Source organism: Dama dama, chromosome 18 (genome assembly GCF_033118175.1).
Source record: "Dama dama isolate Ldn47 chromosome 18, ASM3311817v1, whole genome shotgun sequence".
Taxonomy (NCBI): Eukaryota; Metazoa; Chordata; class Mammalia; order Artiodactyla; family Cervidae; genus Dama; species Dama dama.
In genome coordinates, this window is record NC_083698.1 from 31,527,162 (window position 1) to 31,534,282 (window position 7,121).

General features: G+C 41.4%; 1 protein-coding gene across 5 annotated transcripts in view; it reads right to left on the reverse strand.

Moving 5' to 3' along the window:
• DMTF1 (cyclin D binding myb like transcription factor 1) overlaps positions 1-5,984 on the reverse strand; it is a 45,787-nt gene extending 39,803 nt beyond the window's left edge. For 2 of the 5 annotated variants that reach the window (XM_061165121.1, XM_061165122.1), the window contains exons 1-2: positions 5,844-5,984; positions 3,899-4,038 (exon numbers count right to left, since the gene is read on the reverse strand). The gene's annotated coding sequence lies outside the window, so the exon portion shown is untranslated. Of the gene's footprint in view, positions 1-3,898; positions 4,039-5,460; positions 5,730-5,843 lie in introns of those variants that run through there. The other 3 variants (XM_061165124.1, XM_061165125.1, XM_061165123.1) reach the window with 2 other exon arrangements.
• Between the last annotated feature and the right edge of the window lie 1,137 nt (positions 5,985-7,121).

The following is a 7,121-nucleotide window of genomic DNA, read 5'->3' on the forward strand; positions in this document are numbered from 1 at the left end:
ACAGGCTGTGACTTGCCTGTGAGTGTCCAGGAGTCTGGGTGACAGTTTGGCCTTAGGCCAAACAACAGGGAGGGAATACAGCCCTGCCCATCAACAGAAAATTGGATTAAAGATTTACTGAGCATGGAAAAGACTCTGATGCTGGGAAAGAGGGCAGGAGGAAAGGAGGAGACAGAGGATGAGATAGGTTGGATGGCATTACCAACTCAATGGACATGAGTTTGAGCAAGCTCCGGCAGTTAGTGATGGACAGGGAAGCCTGGTGTGCTGCAATCGATCGGATCGCAAAGAGTCAAACACAACTGAGCAACTTAACTGAAGTATCAAATCTTCTAAAAACTAGATCAAACCAAGAAAAGTGGCATTTCTTCCTAGTTTTGTAGAAAAATGTCACTGATTCCCAAGCACAGTACTCAAGTTTAAGGTGGGAAGGGTATCAAACATTAGTAGAGATAACGAGAAGTAGAGCTAACATTTGCTGACCCTTCAATCTTGAAGTTATGATTCCACATTACAAGATGGGATGAGACTACATGGCATGAAAAATATTACAATAGTTTTACAGCAGGAAACCAGGCAAGCTACAGAACATAAAAGCACCAGAATTTTTTTGGATGAGGCAAAGACTGAGAAACAGTAGCTGAGACAAAGTTTCTGGGATAATCAACTAATAAGGCAGTAAGGACACATTTTTTCAAATGTCTTTTTTCCTGTCCCAACATAAGAAAATCACTCATTTTACTATTCTGTGTGATGATGTTCCAAATTTTTGTGATGTTTATTGCTTTAATAATACCTATTATATCTTTTCTAACTATTTTGCACTGACTTTCCAATATTACTAGTTAACTCTTTCATAGCACTTTATTTGGGTACATAGTACCCAAACTTATCTAAGCATTAACTTATTACTGAACATTTTTGTTTTCAAGGTCTTGCTCTATTTTGGCCACTATAAGACCTGGTGATAGGTAACTAACACCTTAGGAAATGCTTATATGGGGATTTGCTTAGTAACATATAATAATTTGAAAAATGTTTAAAAAATTTTTATTTTGAAAGAATGAAAAATCTGCTAAATAGAAAGTGTTAGTGGAAGAGAATAGGTAACAAATTCCTACATCCAGAACAAGGGTACATAGAAGGATGTCAGAAAACAGACAACACCACAGAATAACATCTTAAATAATGATTTTATTAAAAATGGGAATGGGGAACACTTCATGGTTGATGTTGAGTGCTTTCAACTATGGTCCCAGGCCCCTGGGGATGTGTTCTTTATACTTTGTGGCAAGTGTGAGAAGCAGAGCTGTAAATGAACATAAGGCATACTGAATTATGGTAGCTAACTAATGCTCGTTATGGCTTTGTTTTAAGGTAATATGATTATATACCATAAAATGTCAATAAAGATATTACTGGGATTTATTATAAAAGGCTTTAAGATGTTGACTTCAATTACCAACCACTGGAAACAGTGACATTATTAGAGTAAAAGAAAATTACTTGGTAGTAATCATTCATTTCATGGTGCACCACTTCATACCTTGTTTGGCAATATAATCATACCATTTATTAAAAAGCAAAAACGTCTTTCACCCAGTGCATGATTTAAGAGCTAATATAATGTGTACTTGGCTACATTTTAAGATTTTTGTCCATTCAAAACTGAGTCCTTTATGTTAAGCATCATGAGAAGCTCTTTAAAGGGAATACATTAAATTATCACTTTAGAGTGTATCTAAATATAAATATCTAACTCTAAAGGTTTCTCTGTCCACAGGGATTCTCCAGGCAAGAATACTAAATATTGTGGCTCAGCTGGTAAAGAATCCACCTGCAATGCAGGAGATCTGTGTTCAATCCCTCGGTTGGGAAGATCTCCTGGAGAAGGAAAGGTATCCACTCCAGTATTCTGGCTTGGAGAATTCCATGGGGTCGAAAAGAGTCGGACATGAGTGAGCAACTTTCAGGCTTCCCTGGTGGCTCAGAGGGTAAAGAGTTTGCCTGCAATGAGGGAGACCTGGGTTTAATCCCTGGGTTGGGAAGATCCCCTGGAGGAGGGCATGGCAATCTACTCCAGCATTCTTGCCTGAAGAATCCCCATGAACAGATGAGCCTGGAGTGTTAGTCCATGGGGTTGCAGAGTCCCTTGTGGCTCAGCTGGTAAGGAATCCGCATGCAATGCAGGAGGACCTAGGTTTGATCCCTTGGTTGGGAAGATCCCCTAGAGAAGGGAAAGGCTACCCACTGCAGTATTCTGGCCTGGAGGATTCCACGGACTTTCGCTTTCACTTAGATTAAGTATATCAACACACTGAAGCTGATTTTTAAACCACACTTCTTCAACAAATACAAAACTACGTGGATAGTAAATAAGTCTAATAAGCATTTCATTTGATGCATTAACACCTAATGGTCAAAAAAGATAACCAGGTGCTTGAAAGAATGGCCTGACAACAGGGTGCACATAACTAAAGCGCAGCTTAAAAAAATGGGATAAGGTTAACATCCCTCCCATATACCCACCAAACAAACAAAAACAACAAGTTAAATTGCTCATAAAGGGCTCTCCAGTGCGCTTTCTCATGACAACTTTCTGCTATTGAGTCATGGAATGGGATCTTTCCATAAACTTGAAAAAGAAGACACGATAATCAGGCTCCTTCTTTTATTTAAGTTTACCATTTACCTTTCTGAAATCAAAACAAAAACAAAACATATTTGTGACTTCTATTACAAGCATCTTCTTCACAAAAGGAAAAAAAAACGAAGGGAGAAAAAGATAGGAAAGCAAGTAAATACCACATACATTTCATAACTGCATGTTATTAATCATACTTAAGACTCTTGGCAATAGGTTTTTCATTTTCTCAGGTCATTGCATATTATCTGAGGACAGAAAAGGCTTTGGAACTCAAAGCATTTAGAAGCAAACCAATTCCTAAGGAATCCTTTTGTAAGAGGGGGGGTGCTAAAAATGATGATGTTAAGAGAAAACTATTAAAAAAGAAAACCCCACTTTGAGAAAGCAGGCTAATGCTGCTGCTGCTAAGTTGCTTCAGTCGTGTCCAACTGTACGACCCCATAGACGGCAGCACACCAGGCTCCCCCATCCATGGGATTCTCCAGGCAAGAGTACTGGAGTGGGTTGCCGTTGCCTTCTCCAAGCAGATGCTACATATGATATTAAAAAACTGGAATTCTTCCTAATTACTGTTTTAAAGTTTTGATGTTTTTACAAGAATACACACTTTCCAATCCCCTCAAAATTTTAACATCTATGTACCAGGCTGTAAGTTCCCAGACACTGGGTTCACATTAACTGATTCATTGTCACAAATGTTAACTTAAGTCAACGTTCTTAATGGAGCATGAAGAAAACAACTTTAAAACAATATTTTCAGGAAACACTTTTATTACAACATCAATAAAAATTAGGGTCTATAGTTGTTGGATAAAGTGAGCAGAAAGATAAACATGAGCGAAAGGTAAGGTCTACTTTTGCTGTTTTTACTTCAATATTAACTACTAAGGTCTAGCTAACCTTACAATTACACTTCTCTCTCCTGCTGCGGTGGAGGTGAAATGAGATAATTTTTCTTCATCTTAAAAAAGCCTGTAAAAGAAGAAAACTTGGTGGGGGGGGGGGGGGGGCTATAAAGAGGACAACTACCTTTTTGGGGGAGGGGATAGAATTCTCTACCAACAACCATTTCCCAGCCATACTCTGCTTTAAAATTCTAACCCCAATACTGTTTTGTGATTGCTTCCCCTCAAATAATTCTAAAACCTGAACACTCAGAGAAAAATGTTTATATAGCATATATTTATTTATATAATTGCTTAAACTATGGACTTAAAAGTTCTATATAAGTATGCAATGCCCAGTACTTACTGATTAACTGTTGATGAAGACAGGGCAATAGCATTTTGGCTCCACCATCTAGCTCAACTGCAATCAATTAAAGAGATTCACGAAGAATATGCTGGTTCTAGATCAGTCCCAAAAAGCATATTTTGGGGTGAGCCTATCAACTAAAATAGTAAAAAAAAAAAAAAAAAAAAAAAAAAAAAATTAGGTTGTTTGGTGGCACATAAAAGTACTTAGTATATGGGGGGTAAAATAATAAGATTATCACAAAACAAGAAATGCATTTTTTCTCCATAACACGTAATTTCAGAAAGGATCAAGCTATTTTTTGTCTCTAGTGAATGAAGGGAAAAAACTTGATTTTCACACCAAATTTTACAGCCTGACAACTTTAACGATAAAGAACGTAAACAATATTTTCCTGAACCTTAACTAAGTTCTCTAAATCTTAACCTAATAAATGAATCTTACCACTACAACATCATAGTAAAAAAGCTAAGTTTTTGGTGTAACATCACCACAGTTTTTAAACGTTTAATTGATGGTAAACTATTCACATCACTAAATAAATATTTTAAAAACGCAGTGATAGTTATTTGAAACATAAATTTTAAGACCCCAACTCAAAGGAAAAAAATCTGAAGTAATGGAAAACACGAAAATCCTTCACTCAAACATTTTTCTGTTTGTAAAACTTTTAATACAATGCAAGAATGTTTTACTTCAAATGCAGCTTAAAAGCTATAAATGGCTGTCTTTCGTGAACTCGAAGCAAAGGTAAAATCAGTGAAGATAAAACATTTCCAAACGGTATTATTCTAAGTTTAAAATACTGAATACTAGAAAGTAATCCTACAGAATTCGCATTTTGTCAAATGTCCCAACCAGCAGGCTCACCTACTGTCAGAAAGAAGGTGCACAACGATGAATCAAAGTTAACGAGAAAATAGCCATTGGATTTGAATTTCTAAATTAAATCAGGGAAACGGAGTCCTTTTACACTTCATAGACTTATCATCTCTCCTTATTTACACCAAATTATTTGTATTCTAAAAACATATGCTGTATCATTCAACTGCATAGAACAGCATTTCGTCACTTCTACCCTCAAAATCTACGCCGCAGATTCACTTAAGATTCTCAAAGTCTATTTCAAAGGACGAAGATTACAAATTTTAAAAACTTCCTCGAATCTCGGCAAAACACAATTCCTATTTTGCAGGCCCATTTTCCTGTTCTCCGTCGGTTTAGGGTTGTCTCCCCGCACTCTAGGTCCCATCTTTCCCTTTTCTAAAAGACTCAGGCTGACAACCTGAGTTATTCGGCCAGCAACCCCGATTCCCTCCGCCTGGGCCATCAACAGCTGAGCGAGAGAGAACCCCAAAAGATTGGAGATTTGAAGACACAAAAAGGTACGAGGAAAAAACGAGCTGCGGTGGGGTGGGGCGAGACCCGCCCCAATTCTCTCAATCTCATCCAAGCCCACCTCTCCTTCGCTAAACCAAAAAACCCCGAAAAGATAACAAAAACATAAGAAAGGAACCCCCCCCCCCCCGCCCCCCAGAAAGCTAGGAAGGCTTCCTTACTTTCCGTGTTCCAGGGCCCGATTCTCTAGCCAAGCTCTCGGCCCACCCCACCCCCAGGGGTCCCGGCGCCATTTAGCTCTTCCAAAGCCGCCATTTTCCGCCCCCGCCAGATCGCTAGCTGTGCCTCGGCGGCAACTCGCTACCGTTCTGCAGCCCACGCCACCGCCGCAGGCCCGGCCCCGAAAAGGAGGCCCTGGCCTGAGCTTGCGGGAACGGCAGCTTCGGCGTCACGAAGGCCCAGCTCCGACCCCGCCCGCGGTGCCCGAGCGCCGGCAGCTGGCGCCGGCCGGCGGGAGCAGGCGGGCAACAAGGGGGCCGGACAGACTCCACTGGGCGGAGCGGCCCTGGCGGCGGTTGGGACCTGAAGGTTCTATCGCACTTACTTCCTGTTTTGGGTCCGGGCACTTTGGAAGAACCAGGATGGAGGCTCCAAAAAATACCAGGATGGAGGAAGCAGCCACGGGCAAGAGTGGCTGCAGCTGGAGTGAGCGAGCGCGACGAGCCACCGGAAACGGAGCTACGGCCGCGCCCCGCCCCCAGTCCCCGCACGCTCCCCCGCCCGGCCTCCTCTCCCTAGGGTTGGCCCTGCGCGCCGGCTGTTGCGTCACTTCCGGCCAAGTCGGCGCGCCAAAAAGCGTCTCTGGATATAGGCGCTTCGGTCTCGGTCAGAGTAGGGGTTGTTTTCTGCTGTTTTCCTTACCTCATACTAGGAAATTTAAGTACAGACTTCCCCGTTACTGATACTGTGTAGGAGAGCCGTCTTTCTTCGGCTCAGCTGTGATCCTTTTGGCCCGGGGACCGTTGGCCCTCGCGAGCCTACTTTCGTAATTACCTAGGGCCACAGAACGGAGGGAGCCGCCGTGTGGAACGGCTTGAAAGCGGGGTCTGGATGCAGAGGAAGGCCAGGAATTGTGTGTGTGGCTCTTTTGACTGGGTCTGCCCTGCTGTAGGCGCGTAGACGTGTTACCTGTTGAGCTTGTGATGCAATTCTTGGTGAAATGTATGCTCTGTGAGTGTAGGAAGACGGTGGTCTGCAATGCACAGTACGCCTTACAAAGCCCGGCCCTGACACGCTGGTTGCTCGTTACCCGGGGAGCTCTCAGGAAGAGAAATACTCGGCCCCGCTCCCAGAGTCGTGAACCTGCCAGAGAACCGTCTCGGCAGAAATTTTTGTTTTCAAAGAGTTTCGAAAATGAGTCGTCTGAATCCTGTTACAACTCTTGTGATTCTGACCTCATTTTGTTTATAAAACTGGTTTATTGTGCGCTGCTTTTCTCTCACTAGGGGGATGAGAGGAGTTCAGAAATGAGATTTGAGAAATTTCTTTCGTCCAGTACGTATGTGTAGACTCACACTACACGGACACAGTGCAAATGTGGTCAGCATCAGTTGTAAAGGTCAAATGAAGGCTTTCAAGATGTGAATATATACGTTTTGAATTGAACTTAACTAATCAAGTCAGTAATGCTTGCTTTCTTTTCCTCTATTTTTCGCTTTTTTAAAAAAATTGTTTTATATAACTGATTTCTTTTGAATACAAAATATAGTTGAAAGACTTCGTGGAAGTGACACTAATTCTTTGGAGAAAGTGGAAGAAACTATACACAGAAATGGGTTTAGATAGATAAATATTTGTTTAGATTTTAAGCCAAAGGTACAGA